The sequence below is a fragment of the Callospermophilus lateralis genome, chromosome 5, assembly GCF_048772815.1.
Source record: "Callospermophilus lateralis isolate mCalLat2 chromosome 5, mCalLat2.hap1, whole genome shotgun sequence".
Lineage (NCBI taxonomy): Eukaryota > Metazoa > Chordata > Mammalia > Rodentia > Sciuridae > Callospermophilus > Callospermophilus lateralis.
Genome location: NC_135309.1, coordinates 147,707,655 through 147,730,131, shown reverse-complemented (window position 1 = coordinate 147,730,131; position 22,477 = coordinate 147,707,655). Strand labels below are relative to the sequence as shown.

The window sequence follows — 22,477 nt, the reverse complement described above, 5'->3', positions numbered from 1 at the left end:
ATTCCATCCATCAACAAGCGAATACACTTCTCGGCAGCACGTGGATCCTTCTCCAAAATAGACCATATGTTATGCCACAAAGCAAGTCTTAGCAAATACAAACAAATAGAGATACTACCCTGAAGTCTATCTGACCATAATGGAATGAAATTAGAAATCAATGATAAAATTAAAAACAGATGCTACTGCAACATCTGGAGACTAATATGCTATTGAATGGCACATGGATAACAGACGACATCAGGGAGGAGACAAATAAATTCTTAGAGGTAAATGAAAACTCCCATACAACTTATCAAAATCTCTGGACACTATGAAGGCAATGCTAATAGGAAAGGTTTTTGTTTTGTTTTGTTTTGCATGGAGCTCATTCATTAAAAGAATAAAAAGTCAACAAATAAACAACTTGACATTACATCTCAAAACCCTAGGAAAAGAAGAACAAACCAACACCAAAATTAGTAGAGGACAGGAAATAATTAAAATCAGGGTAAAAATCAATGAAATTGAAACAAAAGAAACAATTCAAAAATTGACAAAACTAAAAGCTGGTTCTTTGGAAAATAAATAAAATTGACAAAACCTTAGACACCCTAATGAATAGAATGAGAGAGAAAACTCAAATTACTAAAATTTGTGATGAAAAAGGAAATATTATGGCAGACATTATTGAAATACAGAAGACAATTAGAAACTATTTTGAAAATTTATTCTCCAGTAAAATAGAAAACCTCAAGGACACTGACAAATTTCTAGATGCATATTATCAACCCAAACTTAGTCAATTTAATCAGATTACTTTCAAGCAAGGAAATACAAGACACCATCAAAGCCTACCAACCAAGAAAAGCCTGAAATCAGATGGATTCACAGCTGATCTCTACAAGACCTAGAGAGAAGAATTAATACCAGTACTCCTCAAATTATTCCATGAAATAGAAAAGGAATGAACCCTTCCAAATTCATTCTATGAAGCTAGTATCATCCTGATATCAAAACTAGGCAGAGATACATCAAGGAAAAAAAATTTCAGACCGATATCCATGATGAACATTGATGCAAAAATTCTCAATAAAATTCTGCCAAATTGCATACAAAAACATATTTTAAAAATATTGTACCATGAAAAATGAATGAAATGAATGGAAAAAAAATAGTGGACCAGACAGCAACCAACAGCCACATGTTAGAAAATTTGAACTACATGATAAATAAGTGCTGTTATATATATATTTTCTTTCACTCCCAACAAACAAAATTTATCTTTTTTTCATGTTCATATGAAACTGCAAAGATTGGACATGCTCTTCATTACAGAAAAGATTTAAGACCTTGAAAGACACCAACATCATTCAGACTAAGTTCTCTGACCACAGTGCCATAAAATTAGGAATCCCCAAAAATGATAGTATTTTTTTAAATTCCTTGTCTGGAAACCCTAAATAAGTTAATATTTGGTTTCAGAAGAAAATCAGAAGCACTATTAAAAATCTAGATCTCTGTCAAAGGAAAGTGTGCCATTTCAAAATCACTGGAGTTCTACCAAAGAGTCAAGAAGACAACAGAAAACTTTAAATACATGTTAAGTGAACCAAGAAAGATAGAAAATGAAGTTACTCTTGAACTTACAAAAGTAAGAAATGATGCAGCATACATAAGGTATCAAGAGGAAAGAAAATAAGACAAAGGATGTAAATACAAGGAGAAAGTGGATAATGAAAAAGTATTTTTTATAAAAAGCTCATATAACTCATTACCAGGTATGGGAGTGATTGCAAATATATAAAGAAAAGAGAATATAATTGTAGAAGTAGCACGTTTTAATTAGTATTAAAAATGTAAAAAAAAAGTTACTAAGTGCCAACAAAAATTGATCTCTATGTGTATACTATATATAAATAATTTGTATATGGATGGTTACGTAGCACTGGCTCTTAAAATGTGATTCTGGAACACAAGTATTTCCTGGGAACTTCTGCAAATGCACATTCCTAGGCCCCTCCTAGGGCCTATGGAACCAGATGCCGGGGATGGGGCCAGGGATCTGGGTTTTAACATATTCCACTGCCCCCCACCCCATGCCAGGTGACTCTGCTACTTGCAGGAGTTTGAAAGATTTGGTGTAGGTGGTAAGAGTTGTGGAGAAGACAGGGAAGTGGGAACTTTGTCATAGAGAAGGATGTTCGTTATTTTAAATAGAGTAATTAGGGAAGGTCTTAGTGATACGGGTGACTTTTGAGGCAGCATCCAAAAGAGAGAAGGATGAGAAAGAAGCAGATAAATAAGTTAAAATTCTTCTATGTGGTTGAAATGGCAAAAGCAAAAGCCCCCAGACAGAATCATGCCTTGTGTGTAGAAGAAACCGCCAAAAAATCAGTGTAGCTAGAGCAAGTGAACCAGGAGAGAGTGCTAGAAAATGAAGTTAGATGGGTGGAGGGCTGGGCGTGGGTAGCGGATCTAGTGGTCTCTAGTTGACATCCTCACTAGACAAGAGCTTCTCCCTTTGCCCTGAGCATCTCTGATGAATCTGCTCATCTCATCCCTTAACGATTCTTGAGGGAATCCAGGAAAATTCTACATAGGGGACTGACCGCAGAGGGATGGGCATGGAGAAGCCAAGCAGATGGGACAAGCACCATGTAGGGCACCTCAGGACCCCTCAGAGCTTCTACACCTGCAGCCTGGTGCCAGGTCCTGAGGGACACCGGGGGGTTCTCCTGGGAGCAGTTCTTGTCCTTCCTGACCCCTTTCCTCCCGTCTTCTCCACGGCACTTTGGCTAAGGGAAGATCACACATTCCCATGGCCCTCCAGGGTCACGGGCAGCTGGGAAATGGTGCTGTGACAGGCAGACTTCTTTCAGTCGTCTCACAGAACTTTAGACTGTGGTTTTCTTTGGAGAAGCAGCAAGCATCGGGGTTAGAAGTACAGACTAAGGGGAGAAAGATGAACCCAGATCGCCCTTTCTGGCCAGTTAACAGAACTCCTTCTCTCTGGGCCTTTTCAAGAATTCAAATCTGATAACACATAAATGTGAAGGAAGAGATGAGGGTGGTGGGAACATGAGGTTAAAAGAACAGTTCTATAAAATGGGCGCACCGTGCTGACCCCCACATACTTTCTTTTCCAGGAAGCAATTTACTTGCAGCCCTGCCTGGCTTAAGTAGACACAATATGCCACCTTCCTCAGCAAACTGCTGTTCACGTAAGGAGAAAGGCAGGCCCAAGATAATGTCACTGGGAGGGACCCAGGAGACTTTTCTGACCAGATCCTGAAACTCTGGGAGATAAGGATAGTTCCTCCTAACACTAAAATCTGTAAAAATGTATGGTTAGGAATCCAATTAGAGTCAGTCAGCCTGGGCCACGGTGACCTAGAGTTACAATGACAGTGGGGACTTGAAACTCTAATGTCACCTGCTGTGGGTCAGACGTCAAGAGGTGGACTCGGGTGGGACTCTCTGGAAACTTCTCTGGGCTCCCCAATAAGACTGGAGTGCAGGAGAGGACCCACTCTCTCCGTGAGAGTGTCTCCTTTTCCCTTTCCTATTCCTTCAGTAAACTCATCCCTATTACTCGGAGCAACATGTGAAATCTTTCTGACTTGATGGCAAGAATCAGAGTTTGAAGAGGAGGTCTTTGCGCTGCCTCGATTTCTCAGAAAGTTTCAGCGTAACTTCATAACATGTTGGCCTCTCACTCATTCCTGTCTTCACAGCTGTATTTCTGTGGTCATTATTGTTTTCTTTTGGGGCAGGGGGCAGGTACCAGGGATTGAACTCAGGGACACTCAACCACTGAGCCACATCCCCAGCCCTATTTTGTATTTTATTTAAAGACAGGGTCTCACTGAGTTGTCTAGCACGTCACCGTGGTGAGGCTGGCTTTGATCCTCCTGCCTCAGCCTCCCAAGCTGCTTGGATCATAGGTGTGCACCACTGCCAGGCTTCATTACTGAATTTTTAACAGGCCCATCTCAAACCTGCACTCCAGCGTGAGTGGTGTTCTGGTTTTCTTGTGTATAATTGCTGGCCTGAGTTCCATTCCATCTCCTCTGTTCCACTGTCCATCACCGGTGGGAAGAGAAGGCAGACAGAATGAATGGGGAGACTGCATTTCCTGGGGCTCCCAGGACAGATGACTTCATAGTGATTCAGCCAGTGGTAAGGGGGCAAGGGGAGGGAGGGAGAAGCCAGGGCCACTCTCCCTTGTCCATGCATCAGGGGGCACAGTGCTGGCATAGGCCCCCTCTCTCCTGGGGTCCCAGCTCCTGCCATCTAGAAGACGGTTCACATCTTCCGCAGGGTGATCTTGGCCCAGAGGTCTTGGTGACATTGCTTCTTCCCTCTGCCCATGTCCCTTAGGGAGTGCCAGTGGATTTCCTGTTCTTTCCCATCTTTGGCTTGTCTCTATTTTTTGTCTCTTTGTTCTTCTCCTTTTCTCCATCCCTTTGTGTCTGTTCCCTGAATTCATTATTTCTGTGGTGACATTGGAAGTGGTGTCTAGAGTCCTGTTTAGAACCGGCCGACTCTCAGGCCGACTCCCTAACATCCGCTCTTTACTTGGGATGGCTCTGAGTTCCCCACTCCTTGACCCTGCCTGGGAACACAAACCAAGGAACCTAGCTTCTCTGGAAAGACCTCAAAGCATTTATTTTGAGCTTTCACTTAGTCCTGCCCCTGCCAAGACATTTAGAAATTAAGGGCTTTTCCTGCCAGGATGGTGACCGCCACCAGAACCCGTCTGGGAACAGGAAGAGAGACCGCAGGCTGGCAGGCAGGTCTACACTTGCTGCGGGAACAGCTCCTAAGAAGCAGAGAGAGCACTGACTCCCCAACGGAGAAGCTCTTTGCATTTTGAGCCTGTAGATCCTCAGTTTTAAAGTTCACTACAAAGCTACAGTGATCAAAGCAGAGTGGCACTGGCTCAGGGAAAGACATAGAAGCCCATGGAATGGAACTGACCGCCCAGAAATAAACCCTCACGGCCACAGTCAGTTAATTTTTGTCAAGGGCACTGATGCCATTCCATTGGAAAAGGATGGACTTTTGGCCAAAGGTGCTAGGAAACGGGGGTAGCCACCTGCAGAGGAATGAAATCAGACCCTCGCATCGTACCCCACCCAAGTGGACCCAAGACCTGAGTTTAAGAGCTAAAAACTATAAAAACATGGAGGGGAAAACTTCAACCAGAACTTCACTGGATTTGGCGATGGTTTCTTAAATGAGACACCAAACACACAAACAACAAAGGAAGAAAGACAAATTGGACTTAAGCAAAAGTTCTTGTACATCAAAGAAGATTATTAAACCCATGTGGTGCCATCAGCCCAGATGTGGAGCACCTGTAAAAATAGAACAACAACTACACCACTCAGGGGAAAACTTCAAAATAATATCCGAATATTTGTTATTTTGTTTCACACAATTGAAAACCTGGGATTTAATGGGTTATCGCGAGTGAAGACACAACAGAATGGAAGAAAATGTTTGTGAGTCGAATATCTAATAAAGGTTTAATATCCATAATATGAAAAAAAGTGTAATTCCACAACAAAAAGATAAATAGCACAATTTAAAAATGGACAAAGAATTTGAATAAATATTTTCCAAAGATGTACAAATAGCAACAAGAACTCAATAAATATTTAGCATTATTGGTCATTAGGGAAATGTAAGTCAAAAACACCATAAGATACTACTTTATATCTTCTGGGAAGGCTATGATTTAAAAAAAAAAAAGACAAAAACAGAAAAACAAGAGTTAGTCAAGACATGGGGAAATTGAAACCCTTGAATGTTACTAGTGAGAACATAAACTGGTGCAGTTCCTGTGGAAAAGAATCTGGTAGTTTCTCAAAAAATTAAACAGAATCACCATATGATCTAGCAATTCCATCCTAGGAATATACCCCAAATAACTGGCAACAGGGACTCGGAGGGACATTTGTATGCCCATGTTCACAGCAGCATTATTTACAATAGCAGCAACCCAAGGGTCCTCCAATAGATGAATGGATAAACAATAAGTGGTATGTATATGCAATGGAATATTATTTGGCCATGAAGAGGAGCAAAGCTATGGCACATGCTGTAGTTTGGAGGCACTCTAGAAACATGATGAAAGTGAAAGAAGCCACCTCAAAAGATGAGTAAATCATGTATGAGTCTCTTTATATGAAATATCTAGAATAAGCAAATTCAGATACATAGAACATAACATGGTTTAAAGGGGACCAGGGAGTGGAGGAGAAAGGACTAGGGAGCTATTGCTCAATGAGTATAGTGTTTCTGTTTGGGGTGATGAAAAAGTTTTGGAAATGGTAGTGATGGCTGCACAACTGTGTGAGTGTAACCAATGTCACTGAATTGCACACCTAGACATGGTCAAAAGGGAACATTTTATGTTCTATGTATACACAAATATTTTATGTTTTACATATATTTTAAAAATGTAAATCTGTAGGTTGATGGACCAGGGAAGAACATGGCAAAATATTGTGTGTGTGTGTGTGTGTGTGTGTGTGTGTGCGTGTACAGATGTGAGTCTATGGTCACCCCTCCCACCCCCAGACCCTGCAGCCAGCCCTATTAGGCCAGAATCCAACTCTTTTTTCCTGAGAAGACTTTGTGGGGTCTGGTCTATACTTAAGGATCTTCATATGCACACAGGGGCAGTGGGCTCCAGGGAAAGTTGTGATGGGCAGGAGCGATGGGTGGTGTTGACAGGACAGGAACATGTTATCTGGGTGAGGTTGTTCAGCTCCTAGAAGAGGAAACTCTGGGATCAAGGCAGGACGGTTAAAAGTTTTTAGGCACCGGTTAAGAAAGTCTGCAATAAAGATGAGTGTCGCCCTGCCAGGAAGGCTGCAGCAGGATGTCTGTTTCTCTGAAAGCAACGCGTGTAAGGACCAAACTGCAGGGATATCTGAATCTGTGCAAGTTGTGAGCAACCTACCGATGGGCATTTGTCCTGGGCAGGAGGCAGCCCGGCCCCACCCCCACCAGAACTGTTTTCTACCAGTGAACGCAGGGCACGTACCCGAGGACATCAGAGACTGCCCCCACCTCCCAAAAAAGACATCACTCTTCCCTCAGGAAATTTCACAAAGCAAAACTCATTTTGTCAGACACCAGTTTGCTCTGAGGTTCACTTCTTTTTTGGCAGGTGTACCAGGGATTGAACCCAGGGGTGCTTAACCCCACCCCGAGCCCTTTTCCATATTTTATTTAGAGACAGGGTCTCGCTGAGTTGCTGAATCTGGCTTTGAACTCGGGTTCCTCCTGCCTCAGCCTTCTGAGCCACTGGGATCACAGGCGTGAACTCACATCTCTCAGTCTCCACAGCAGTTGCTCTTGGTCCAGCCTTTGCATGAGCCTTGCCCCCAGGCCTGCAGTGTTCTTCCACTTCACTTCTCTCCTCTCTGCTCCTCTAACCCTTCAAGACCCCAAATTCAGCTTTCCTTAAAGCCCTCGCCAGAAATCAATTTGCAATAATATCTGCGCTCTGCCACCTCCCCTGGGTATTATTTTCTCCACCTCACATCTTGGCCCCGAGTAATGCTCTCATTCTTTTGGCTCTCTCCCTGATAGCAGGACGGTCTATCCCTACCTACTGGTTACAATTTCCTTGCCGATTAGCCCACATTCCACCTTCATAGGGCTGACAGATGCCCAGCACTCTGCCAGGCACAAAACAGATACTTAGTGAAAATTTGGGTTTCTATTTTGAGTTGATCCACAAGACCTTCCCTTTTCTTAGCCTTACCCCCACAAGGCCACACACATGGCTTTCTGGGGTGTTTTCTCTCCTAGTTTGCTCTTGAATGTATAACATGAAATCACGCCACAATGAGGTTGCTTTGAAAAGCAATTTACCAGTGGAAGGTGTGACAGTAAGTGCCAGGACTGTCCCAGGAGGTTGCCTCTCAGCAGCCAGTCCTTCAGCATGCTTGCTGGCTGAGCCTCGGTTTTGTCCTGGTAGCAATGTACTCAGCCCTGAAGATAAGTGAGACAATGGCAGGACTATTCAACTTTGCCTGTGAGGCCAGTGAGAGTTAGGTGATCCAGTTCTGGAATAAGATTTAAGAGGAAGTCAGTTGGGGATTTCTGGGAAAGATTTCCACCACCCCCCGCCCCCGCCCCCAATAGACAGTTGCCAGGCATAGAAGGAAAATCTTTTGCTCACTCTTTCTTTTTTCCATTTGGGAAGTTGACAGGTGGAGAACATGATTTGGGGGGCCCTGCAGCCATCTTGTGGCCATGAGAAAAATGTAGCTCATAAACAGGGTAGCAAAGAGCAAAAACAGAGGAACATGCATACTCAATGATATCCTTGAGCCACTGAAGCTTTCCTTAAGGCTTTATTTATTTTTTTTTTTACTTATATGTAATACAAGAAATATATTAATTCAAATTTATTAATATTGCAAATTAAAATGTCCATGGAGTTGACTCACCCCACCTCAGATCTTTAGGACAGTCCAGGTGGGCCAGGCTAATGAGGACAAGTCCCAAGTGTAGCTCTGTCTCTCCTTCTGCTCCTCTTCCCTGCTCCAGTCTGAAAAGCTGGAATATCCACCCTTGGGACCTGACAGACACGAGCCTGGGTCTCTGATGCTCCCCACAAGGCCAGGCCTTTTACCAGCTCATCAGGACTCCACCAGGGAAGTTTTGAGACTTCAGACTCCATGCTCTTGGGTCCTCGTCGGGGCTTATCAAACCTATTGCAGAAAGGACATTCGCGATAAGCACTAGGGATTAGAAACATCTGGCCATGGGACCTGACAGTAAGTGTGGAGGAAAAAGCCGACGGAGAGGGTCTGCAGGGAGGATCTCTTGGTCTTGTTTCCATTTGATGCTTAATGCCTCCCTTTGCTTTTGCTGATATAATGAAATAATCATTAATTATATCCTTTAAAAAAAAAAAAACAGATTTTACCCTGATTAAGGTGGTGATCTCAAGTTTAAGGAGCCAAAAGCTGCTTAGCTTCTAATGACTGTTCTTTAAAAACATAAAACTGAAGACCCCACTTGGCAAAGCAAGAGTTATTTAGTGATCATTAAAAAACCCATAATGGTGATATCTTCCTTGACCTGACCCTAAACAGTCCCGACCGTGCACTCTGATGGCCAGTCTTTGATAGGTTTATTCCTTTGCCTACATGAAGGAGGTGTTTTTCTTTTCCAAGTACTAAACAGCCAGCAGCTAGGGAAATTCAGGTCCTAACTCCCACAACAAGTCAAAGGGATCTTTAAGACATTGCAAATCCAAGTCCTTTAAATTACATTTAATAGTGGGGAAACTTTAAGGTTTTATATGGAGCTTTGGAGTTTTCAAAAACATTCATTTGGAACAAGATTCGAATCTTTGGCTCACTGATGGGGCAAACACAGAGTAGAAACTTGCATTATTCAAGGAAACAAATGCTTTTGCCCAATGATAGGGCTATTTCAGAACCTGGTAAGGAGTTCTGGTGTGAGCGAATACAGAAAAGTGCTTTGGAATAATTCACAATTAATAATAACATAGCTACCCTGCACAAAAGATAAATTAGAAAGGATAAAAACATAAGACTTGGACAAGAAACCTTGCAATTGTTAGAAGAAAACTGCCGCAGCCCTGCTGGCTAGGCAAAATAGCCGGGGGGGGGGGGGGGGGGGGTGACGAGCAACTTGTGTAGATTGATACAGCAGGAGTGGGAGCCGTTTATTGTAGCACAGGAGGGGTATATATACATTACATACAGCTTATCTTAATTAGCATAAACTAGATACAGCAGTCAACCAATAAGGAATCTCCACACTTAATGGCTCGCTGGTGTTACTTCACAAACCACTCCCTCTGACAAAATGCCAGGCGCCATCTTGACTTGTTTACAGACCCTAACATTTCCCCATTTTGTTTAATTTAAATAACAACCATAGTGGTTTTTACACAAACACCATAAATAATCTGCTATAAAATGCCACAATACCAAGCCAATTGATGGCTCCATGCAAGAAGCCCTTGGAAAACTTATACCAGCAATGATTCCATTAGCAAAGATACTGAGTTACAATTTGTTGTAGATTACAGTTTGTTGTCTCAGTCCAGATAAAGCAGTGTCTCAGTAGATTAACTCACAGTCCAGGTAAATCACAGTCCAGGTAAGTTCACAGTCCAGGTAAGTTCTGCAGGCAGCTAGCTTGATCTGAAGTCTCGTTCGGTTCTCAGCAACACTGGAAATTCTTCCACCCTCGTCCTCACTGGCACTGGGACAAGGCAGGAACTCCGGCAATGCTGGCTAAAGAAAATCCTGTAGCATTCCACTAAGAAAACAACCTTCTGAACAATTTACTACATTATCTCAAGGTTTTTTTGCATTTGAAATATGCCTTAATGGCGCTCATTACTCATTAGCTTCCAGGTGTGGGAGAACCATTGTAGTTACTGGCCTTGGAAATGATCAAACTTCAGGGACGTGGCTGTCTCCCTCCTACAGCGTCTGGGCAGCCCCAGATGGCCCCAGGGAGAGTCCGGGAGTGTTCCGACTGCCACTGGGCACAGGGAGGGGAGCAAAAGCCTGTGAGACTGTGCCTCCGGGTCAGGTTTGGATTTGGGCTCTCGCAGTGGCATCCTGCTCCCCGGGCGGGGGGTAGGGAAGAGCCGGCTGCTGCCACTTGGAAAGTCCTTGCTGTGCCATGACCAGCTCACGCACATGGCAGCCGCCATGCCGATTCACGCACCCTCTGGTAACAAAAAGTCTTCAGTAATAGCCTTTTGCTGCAACTTTTTTCCTGATAATCCTTCCTCCTCTGAACTTTTTTTTTTTTTCTGACTAGAGTTCCTGGGCTTCCATCAATACATGCCCTAACTATTCTTGGTTCCACTGGGGTGCCTCTTTCCCTTATCAATTTACCTAACACCCCTTCCATATTTTCATCACAAAGACAATACAATACACTGAGAAAACAAGACACAAACATACTGTATCAATCTTCTCCATTTTCTCAAAATGGTCATTTTTCCTCTGGCCCTATCTAGGGACGAGCAGATTTGCTCCCGTTCTATCTATGGACGGGCAGCTTTTCTTTGTCAACTTACCCCCGAGTGTCCTGGGGCTCCCGGTATGGGCCACCATCTGCCACAGCCCAGATGGTTGGGCAAAATAGCCGGGGGCGGGGGGGGGGGGCTGATGAGCAACTTGAACTTGTGTACATTGATACAGCAGGAGTGGGAGCCCTTTATTGTAGGACAACAGAGGTATTTATACATTACACACAGCTTATCTTAATTAGCATAAACTAGATACAGCAGTCAACCAATAAGGAATCTCCACACTTAATGGCTCTCTGACGTTACTTCACAAACCACTCCCTCTGGCAAAATGCCAGGCGCCATCCAGACTTGTTTATAGACCCTAACAGAAAACCTAGGGTCAACACTCCAACATATTGATACAGGCATGAACTTCCCCAACAAGACCGTTAAAGCTCAAGATACAAAATTAAGAATCAATAAATGGGATGCCATCAAATTAAAAAGCTTCTGCACACCAAAGGAAATTTTAAGAGTGTGAAGAAAGACAGGCTGGGGTTGTGGCTCAGAGGTAGCATGCTTGCCTGGCATGCATGGAGTGCTGGGTTCGACCCTCAGCCCCATGTAAAAATAAAATAAAGATATTGTGTCCACCTATAACTCAAAAATAAATATTTAATAAAAATAATAACAATATAGCCAGCCTCCACGAGTGATCTAAATGAAAATTCAGTTCACGGAAGGGCAAATACAACTATCTAGTCAATACTATGTTCAGATATCCTAGTATTAAAAAAAAATAAGGAAATTAAAAATGACAAAGTAAGATTGAGTTTTTCTCCTATCAAATTTTGGAGGAATTAAATATATATTTAATTACATGCATTTTTAATTTTATAATTTATGTATGTGTATAAAATAAACAATGTCAGGTATAAGGATGCAATACACAGACCAGTGGGAGTCTAAATTGGCAAGAAATTTGGACATTTCTAGCAAGAACTGTTAAAATATCCACACTCTTGTGATCTAGGGGGTTCCCTTTCCAGGCATGTTTGTGTGGACCCAGGTTGAGGTGGTTGCTCTGCTCACAGTGCCTCTCTGATGGCCCTGCGTGTGAACCTCATGTGTGGACTGGTCCAGACTGTGACCTTCCTAGCAGTGGGGAGACAGCCTGAAGGGCTGCCTGGACTCCCCCTCCCTAATGTTTGGTTATATACCATGTTCTTCTACTTACAGAGATTCAGCATCCTCGCCCCTCCCAATAATCCCCATTTTTACATAACTAGTCGGAGTTGCAAAAATGTCTTTGTTAGCTTTTCATCGCTGTGACAAAATACCTAAGAAAATCAACTTAGAGGAGGAAAGACTTATTTTGGTTCATGGTTTCAGTGGTTTTAGTCTGCAGTCAATTGGTTCCACCACCTGGGCCAGAAGTGAAACAGAACATCATGGCAGAAAGGTGAGGCAGAGGAAGGCTGCTCACCTGATGGCAGCCAGGAAGCCAGAAAGGGAAGGAGAGAGATCGAGCAAGGGACTAAGAACAAGATACACCCTTCAAAGACACTTCTCTACTTACTTACTTCTTCCAAGTTGGCCCCGCCTCCCAATGTTTCCAGCACCCGCCAAGAGGCATCAGCTATGAACCCATCGGTGAATGAGATGGATGAGGTCAGAGTCCTCATGATCCACTCACTTCCCAAGAACCCTACCTCCGGACATGGCTGCATTGGTGACCAAGTCTTCCACACATAAGCCTTTGGGGGACATTTGAGATCCAAACAATAATGATATCTTTAAAACGTTCATACTCCTTGACCAGCTGTTTCCATCTTAGGAATCGAACCTAAGGAATTAATATGAAATTTAGGCACAAATAATATATCAAGACCACTTATAATATTTTTTTTAAAAAAAAGATTTAAGTGCTCAAAGATTTGGAAGTGATTGAGTAAGCTATGTGGCAGCCATAGAAATTAAAAATTATGGAGTCATTTGAAATTAAGTGTCCAAAGACTCGGAAAGTACTTAGGCTACATGATGTCAAATGAAAAGTACAATTATATAAAATTATAAAGAGCAGGAGGTCAACCGTGGAGAGATCGAAACAAGAGTACGACACAACCACCATCCACATAGCAAGACTTGGAGTATTTTTATTTTCTTTATATCATTTTTGTCAACTTCTGAATTATCACCTGGCTTCACATTAACATCACCAGGAACATTCTTATTTATTTGTCCCTTTATTTGCCTTTACTTTGATGCTGGCTTAACTTTTCTATATCGAAGATGAGTGAAGTTCACCATGTACTCATTAAAAACCATGAATGTTCCAGCAGTTTCTTGGCATCTCCTTCCCGTCTCCTCTTACAGCAGACCCCTTGCCTGGAGTCTGCAGCTCCGTCCGTCCCACTTCAGTCCTGGGGCCCATCCTGGATTTAGAAGAAAGGATTGAACTGGTCCCCCGTGCAGCATTTAGGATCTGAGCCATCCTCCTTCCCGTTGTCCATCTCAGACATCACTCAGCCCCAGAGATTGGCTTTGCCAGAAGTCGGGCTCCTTTTGCCCCAGGCAAGACAATGGCTGCACAGCTGCACCACCACTCGGTTTTCTGTACCACACACAAAGCTTTTGACCCACTGATAAACTTTCCAGGTGTTGTTTAACCTGTCAGCTTGCCTGTTGGGACCGTGGGAGCTTTAAAATCATACCTAGGTCCAGGTGATTCTAATTTAATTCTTGTGCAGGGAGAGGGGGAGCCTCCCTAGGTGATTTCAAAGTGCAGGCTGATCTGAACCACTGGGCTAGAGTTGTGAAGGACTAAATCTGTAGATTAAAGCCTGCTGAGTCTGATAGTCTCTAACTGAATGACATAGATCATTCAAGAAAAGACTTTCCCGTCTATGCTCAAGACTCAGCCTTTTCAAGCCTGCAGATCCAGCCCTCGTGTGACTTTAACTAGTTTCTTTACCCCATTGACTATGATCATTCCTTGTTATTTCATCCCAAGCTTCAGGCCATACTTCCATGATCCTACTGGCCATCTACAAATCTTTCTGGTCCCTCCTGGCCTCTTCCTGTGCCATACTGTCCCATCATCTAAGCTAGACATGACTGACTCATTTTATTTATCTCTAACACCAGATCCTATGGAACGGGGCTCATACATGTATTAGCTGTTGAAAGTCAGGCTTGAGAGGGGAATGGTGGAAGTCTGGGTGTGATCCTGGAGAAACAGAGTGTGTCTGCCATCAAAATGCATTCAGAAGCTCAATTCTTAAAAAGACTCAAGAGCAAACCACACAGGCCAATGTCCTGTTCTATCACCCTGTGTGGTGGCGTCTCCTTCCTTTGTGTCTCTCTCAGCTCCATCTCCTTTATTCTTTTTGCCTCTGACTTCACCAGACCCTTGTTTCTCACCTCAGCTATGAGACAGCCACCTGCCATTTGTTCCCCAGTCGTGTCAGTCACCACCAACCGCACGGTAACTATTTGGAGCACCTTAGTGTACTCATCTCTTGGAACCAGTCTGCCCAGGGTTTGACGCCCACCTCCACCACTTTCTAGCGGTGTTAGTCAACCTTGGACATGTTAGACAGCCTCCCTGTGCTTCGGGTTTCTCCCCTGTCAATGGGAGTGATTATTATGGTACTTAATTTCGTCACGTGCTTGTAAAGATTTAAAACAGCTAATGCATAGGAACTTCTCAGTCTGGATCCTGGCAACAAAATAAGAACCATCAATGTTTACTACTTGTGTTTGTGTTAAAAATATTCTATTACGAGGAAAAGTACAACTCCTTGGAAAGCTCTTCCAGCTACACCCCGGCTCCTTCCCACCTTCTGGCCTAATCCTCTAGTACTCCACTCCCACACCCCGGCATAGGCTGCTCCAGTTCATACATCTGTAATTTCCTGCCTCCTGACCTGTGCTTACTCTTTGTTGCCTGGGATGCCCTTATCCCCATTTCTGGCTGTGGAAATTCTGTGAATTCTTGAAGTCCAGCTCATAGACAAACTTATTCTTGACCCCTTTACTGATGCCCCAGCTTGGAATTACTTTCTCCCTCCTGGCTGAGGTATTTGACCTTCACTTTCAACAGTGAACAATGGGCCTTATGTTACAAGAGGCTCCGATGGCCTCTTTTCTCCTACCTTCCTGACAACCCCTGATTGTCAGGAAATGACATGTTTCTGAAGGACAGGTTCTTTTAGGGTTTTTTTTTTCCTTTTTAATTTATGTGTTATGAACTTATACTTAACAAAATGCTGCTGTATGAAGGAAATTTTGCAAAAGTTTATTGAAGAGAATTGGTAAATGTGTACAGATGCTCTCATGTCTATTCCAAGCTGAAATAGACACTTGGTAATTATCTGGGGACTATAAATAGGGTGTGAAATTGGACACTCAGGACAAAATAGTCCCCGAGATCCAAGTGGTCTGACCTGGGCGTCTACACTGATGACACTAATGCTACAGATCTGAGATATCCATTGCTCTGTGTGTATCCGTTCAGAATGCTTTAGTTGCAATAAATATAAAATTAGAATGAAACAGATTTTGACAATGGAAGAAATGCAGTACCACCTAGCAATGAAGTAGGATGGTCCAGCAAGGTTTGCTCCACTTGCTCAACAATGCCACCATAGGTCCAGTTCCAGTCTGTTATTTCCTCCCTGTTGTCCACATGTTGTCCACATGTTATACTGAGATCTAAAGCTGGCTTCCCGATGACTGTACAATAGCTGCCAGAAGTTTCTAGGGAATACATACTTCCTCACTCATGTTCACTCATATGACAGGACCACCATATTGCACAGCTCCAGGGTATACCAATCATTGAATTGAATTACACATGATACAAATCTCACCTCCTGAATTTCTACAAAGCCATGGCTCTTTCTACCAGAAAGAATCTCTTCAAGTGGTATCTATAGAAGAGTTAAGAAACTTTTTCACCAGTAGTCCTAAGAAAACATCTGTGACATTTATGTATTCTATCTTCTCTATTAGTGCCAAATAAGGGGACCAACGGCCAGTTGCAACAGGATCCATATTTGGGGAGCCCTGATTTACTATGAAAACCAGTGCAATGGGAGAGCAACTCAGATAGTAAAGAGTAGGAAAGATCAACTATGCTCTATCAATTGATGATTTATACATGCATATCTGATATATGAATATATATGTATATTTATATATATAAATATATATATGGAGTTAAAGTATATGGCTGCAATTTTCATTTACTTAACAAATATTTGCCTGCTATGCTACAACGATCATTATTCAGTCTTTGCTGTCAAGGAGCTAATAGTTTTTCCTTTTTTTCTACCTCTCCTTCATTACCAAGTCAAAGTGTCAGAACCCCTCCCTTCCCTTTTGACACAATCTCTTCAGAATCTGCTTCCAGTAAGCTCCTCTGCTTCTCCTTTAAGATGGCCTACTGTGCCACATTTAAGCCTTTAACACATGTTTAGCGACTGAAGTACTGGTAAGAAAGCTATGTCTATCACCCACAGGCATCTTTCTAAGGGTGGCCAAGGCCATGCCAGCCATAGAAAAAAGATTGCTCAGGTGGACCAGAGACTACCTTGGGCCCTCTAGGTGGCCCCAGGGGACAGGTGTATTTTCATGACCAAATGCTCCCAGAGCTACTGCAGTCTTTCTGCCCATTTTCAAGAAGAATGTAGCCTCTCTTTTAAATGAAAGATTTATTTATATTGGAAGCCAGATATTCCGAGGCAGAATTTTAAATGATTTTCCCATGTATAGCGATATTTTTGACCTCCCAACAGAGTCCATACTTTCAGTTTTACTGAAGTGAAGTTCTTTAGATGAGAGGAGACCAGAAGTCTGGGCCCTGTCATTTATTGGTTACTTTAGTCTGAACAAGTAACTTCACCTTTTCAGAGTTCAATTTCATTAATCAACAACAGGATGCAGAAAATACTTACTAGGCGCCTGTTATGAGCCAGATTCTGAGCTAGATGTTGAGGGTATAAACCATAAAGGTGATTTCCTAGAGGAGGTGAACCTTCCTGCTGGCGACAGACGGCAGGCGGATGTCCTCAAGCCTCCGCAGCAGTTACTCATCAGCCACAGGTCACCGTGAGCCCAGAGCCGGTCCCCACCTGTCATAGCCTCTCTCTCCTTTTCCACTCAGGGCTGGGACTGCATGATCGCCGTGTAAACTGCATTCTGCCTGGACCTGCAGGCCCCTGACTTTCAGTAATCCATCATTTAGTTTATAGATTAGTAGGTTATAAATATCCTATCCAAAATAAGTCATATATTCTCCTTTCCTTAAAGTATATTCCCAAAAGAACAGGTGTGCTTTATCTCCTTTCATATAAACATCAGAGCCTGACCCTGTAAGTTCATTAAAAAAAAAAAAAAAAAGAAGAGAAAAAAAAGAATCCACTAGTGGGTGGTAACATTCCTTTTCAACTCTCTGGCTGTTTGTGGAGTTGTTCTTGGAGTGATCAGTGATCTTCTGGACAGCAGGGAGAAATTAATCACGTTAGAGGTTTGTCTGCTGCTATAAACCAACCAGAGATAATGGTGTCTGCAGCTGGGAGGCACAGGGCCAGGAGGAAGGGAACCGGAGAAGTGGAGTTAAAGTATTGGCTCAACGTATCCATCAGGATGACCCTGGACTTGTCATTAGTCTCTCTGAGCCTTGACTTTCTCGTCTGCAAAATGGGTATACCTGCTTCTCAGAGCTGTTTTCAAAGATTACGAGAGATAGTGCGTGAAATGTTACTCTACAGGTTTTATCATTCTCTATATTTCAGGATTTTAAAGACTTTCTCTCTTAGAATAAAGATGAGAAAGACTTCCAAAGGGTAACTAGAAATTAACAGGAATTGTGGGATTTTCAACCTGGAGAGCACCATGGCAACCCTCTAGCTCACTACTTCATGGAAACTAAAGACTCCAAAGGCTGAGAACAGAATTGGAAAACATAACTAAAAAAATAAAGACCACAACCACTAAAAATGACTTTTAAAATACAGTGTAATTTTCTCACATAATAAGCCTAGATGGTGGACTATTTCAGAAACTCAACTCGCTAGTCTGGACACAGAGCTCCCTTGCGTCACAGTGATGGTTGCTCAAAGGTCGGGGTATTCCATTCTCATGTGACAATATCCAAAAGCAGGATGAGAAGGACACACACACACACACACACACACACACACACACACACTCACACAGTAAATATTCCCTCGTGGCCACCGGTAGGCTTTCCCTCCCCATTAGTCAGAATGGAGTTCCATGCCCACTGCTAAACCAATTGCTGCAAAAGATTAATGAAGAATTCCATTATATGATTAGATAATTCACGATTTTTGTCCTGGGACCACCTTTCTTGAGCATGTTGCTGATCCAGACCTAAATAAACTCAGAGTTTTTATTAATAAGGGAAATGTAGGGAATAGTAGTCATTGGACAGACAGACAACAGGATCTGCCATCCCGGTCAACAGAGTCCCATTTTTCTTAGCATTTGTAACAGGGGGTAGAGTATTGTATGGCTGGTGGCTCTGGTCACATAACAAAAGACCCCATGAAATCCATTTATCTACTTCTAGTTTCTTCTGCATACATGACAATTTCCTCAAGGTTAGTGATCTTTTGCACATACAGGAATATTTTAGTTTATTCTTCATTTGTTAAATATAAGTAAATGTTAGATTTAACTCTAATAAAATAATTCCTCAAAAAGAATGGTAACTGAATTATGTATTAATTCCAAACATTTTTTAGCTCCTACTATGTACCACATATATGATTCATACATGATACTGAGATAAGTGTTTGGCAACTTGAAAGATCAAAGTAAATAAATAAAAAACAAAGCAAACAAAAGCAAAGAGTTTGATATTTTAAAAAAATTTTAACATATTTTTTAAAAATACTTAAGCAAATTGAAGGTTAGTAATAAGGCCTTTCATAAAAGAAAAAATCATTTAAAAAATCATGTTTTTTAAATATATATACCAGGGGCATTTAGCCACTGAGCCACATTTCCTGCTCCATTTTGTACTTTATTTTTTGTGCAGAGTCTCACTGAGTTGCTTAGTGCCTTGCTAAATTGCTGAGGCTGGCTTTGAACTCACAATCCTCCTGCCTCAGCCTCCCATGCTGCTGAGATTACAGGCATGCACCACCGTGCCTGGCTAGGAAAATTTTAAGTTACAAATGTGTCTAACTTTCTAAATATCCAGAAAACAATATATCAACAGATATTGACTATATTAAAAGATAGAAAAGAAAATAAGAATAATATTTGTGATGTTTGAGATTATTTAATTCTTAAATATGCAAAGAATTTTAAAACTTTTTAAAAAAGGAAAACAAAAAAAATGGTCAAAGGTCAAAGGATACGAAGACAGAAGTCAGAAGGTAAGAAAACTGGAAAAGGAATAGATTTAAATGTTCAACCTCGTGCATGGACAACATGATGCCATTTTAACTTATAAAAGCTGGCAAATGATATTAGCAAGTGTTATTAGAGAGTGTAAGAGTGTCTTCCACGCTGTTAGTGAGGGCATGATAGTGCGTGGCTCGTAGGAGACACTAGAACCTTAGCAGACATTCCAGGGGGCATTGAGAAGGCAAGTGAGCTCTCTGGCCCTCACCGCAGCTCTCTGGCCTAACCTGTTTTTCACAACTTCCCCCAGAATGATTCATCTGTGTGAACCAGTTTGGAAGTTCTGATTTTTGTGAATGCAATTTGGTGATATGCAATAAACATAGAAGACATAACTTTTGATCTGGTAATTCTACTTGTAATTATTTGTCTTAAAGAAATAATGAAGGGAATATGCAAAGATGTTTTAAATCAACATGCTCACTATTCTTAATTATAACAGCATCTTAAATTCAGGCTGTGGATTCCAAGTACAGACACCAAACTCAATTATAAATCGACTTTGACTTAGTTCTACAGCCTGTTAGAATTTTATGGATTTGGGCAGCAAAAAAGACCTAACAAAGCAAATCATTTGCATTGTTTAAGCCCTGTTTAGTTCTACTCTAAAGTGAAAATCTCTTCTGTAACCTCTATGATGCTTTTGTAGGAAAGTATAACCAAAACAATTAAGGAAAAAAAAAAACTTTTCTTCACCTTCAAATTAAAAAAAAAATGAATTAATTATGTTTTAAATTGGGACTAGTAAAAATTAAACTTAAAAGGTAACATTAAAAAGGTTTAAAGATGAACCTATAGGTGCTACCATTTAAAGACAGAGAAAGAAGACTTATGCTGAAGTGGTGAAAGAGTTTAAATGAGGGGAAAGCAAGCTAAGAACCGGAGAGCTACTTGGAGCAGGAATTTCCATCTTGTTTTAGATTTTTAAATTGCTTCATAATTGTTAGTATTTGACGTGCAATTATTTAAAATATAACAATTATTACAATTCTGAAGTTTTGGATTGCTCATAGTTCTGGTTTGTACTTAAGAAATAAGTAGTTAATGAAGATCATTTTTAAAAGAATTCAAATTTTTGTTAATAGTTTGTAAGACATCCTCAGGGTATAAATGCTCCCCAAATAAGGAGACCTGACAGTGGCTAACACATTTGGGGACTTCAGCACGCCCAGCCTGCTTTATGCTCTTTGTACATATAAACCCACTGGATCTTCCCAGCACCCGTGAGGCCGCAGCACCCTTAATATCCCTTAGTTTAGAGACAAGGAAAACAGGCCCAGGGAGGCGAATGACTTCCCCAGGTACACACCGTTAGTCCATGGCGGAACCCGAGTTTGACCCTACATATTCTTACTCCAGCTGTTTCCCTTACCTAAACCAGAGCAGATACTCACTGTGGAAAACAAAGAAAATTCCAGAGCAGAGGGAGAGGTGAACACAGATGAAACATTCTGGGGGAAGTTGTGAAAAACGGGTTGGAATCCCCTGCGGTGAGGGCCAGAGAACCCACTGCCTTCTCAACGCCCCCTGGAATCTCTGCTAAGGTTCTAGTGTCCTATGAGCCACGCGCTGAGGGGACAGCTTGACCGTTCCTGCCTCACTCTTCCTCACACTAACCACGTGGTTGGTACACTTGATACTCTGCAGGTGTGGTTGACCTGAACCAAGTCCCTGGCCGAGTAGAACCTCCCCCAGAAATGTTCCTGAACCTTCTCAAGCACTCAGCATCTGAACAGATCCTCCAAGCTGTGCTTCTCCCTCAGCATTCATGGAAATCAAAATAAAAACAAAACTAGACAATGAATTACAGGAAATCCAACCAAATTCTATTTTTTCATCATTGGGACTTTGATGTTATTTTGAAATATCAAATACCAATTTCTTTTCAATTGCCCTAAACTTGTGCTTTGTCACCTCTAGGGGCACTGAGTTTTAATCATTGCTAATGTCCCGAATTGCTCTATCACTGCCATCAATTAAAGTTTCCCTTGTGATAAATGATGACCAAAGTGTTTATGTGGGAAGGGGTGAATTTCCTGCCTCAATTTAGACTGAGGTGTCAATATGATAAATATCAGGATATCAAGGCAGATATGAGACAGATTCTCTCACCATCTCACATGCGCACAGACACACACACACACACACACACACACACACAGAGGAATGACTAAGAATCTGAAGCATAAAACAGGGATCAGAGACAGGAGAAAAGAGAATTTTGTAAGGAGAGATTTGAAGAAATCTGCTTTCAACACATCTTTCCACTTTCCCAAGGGTCTTTCCTGGACTCCCTTCCTAGACGCTGATGTGTCCCTGCAAATAGGGTGGGCTCTGGGCCACAGGGAAAGGGAGCCCATAGGAGGATGTGAGGAAGCAAGGTGGCATCGGAGGAAGGAGGTCAAGGTGGGCGGCCTGCTGCCCTGGACCAACGAAGGCAGCACAAAACCCAGTCACAAATGGCGCCATCTGGGTCCAGGGACCTGAGGGAAAGAGGAGCCCCACAGGGAGCCACCACAGATCCCCCAAAAACATGCTCACGAGGAAAAGCCAAGCCCCAGGAATCTGATTAGGAACTGTCCTGCCTCCTACCTCTTTCTCCATCCTCACCATCTCCACCAACCTGGCAAGAGAAAAGAACAAGTCATTGGGGAGTGGAGGAACAAGAGAGCAAGGCCAGAATGGCCACAGGACCACAGGGGACATCAAGGTGGAGGGGAGATCTACTGCTAGATCACAGGTAGAATATTTATTGTTATCAGTGTAGGTATTTTATCTTCTTATTCAAGACTATATGACTTAGAAAGACTCACCTTCTTACTTTTCTGGGAAGGAGCATAAAAGTCATAGACCGGCCTGCCTGATTTTCCATCTGGGCCAAGGGAAACTCATTAGCTCCATCTCCTCCCCAAAAGTTCAAAGCACCATGGAAAGCGAAAGTAAAGTTGTGCCTTGAATGTATTACAAATCATGCTGGTCTCAGATTTACCTAGCACCTACTTGTTTGCCCAGAGTTAT

General features: G+C 42.3%; 1 pseudogene; it reads right to left on the bottom strand.

The window, feature by feature from the left end:
* Positions 1-21,757: 21,757 nt before the first annotated feature.
* The window catches only part of LOC143400518 (putative ATP-dependent RNA helicase DDX5), a 131,896-nt pseudogene continuing 131,176 nt past the window's right edge, over positions 21,758-22,477 (bottom strand).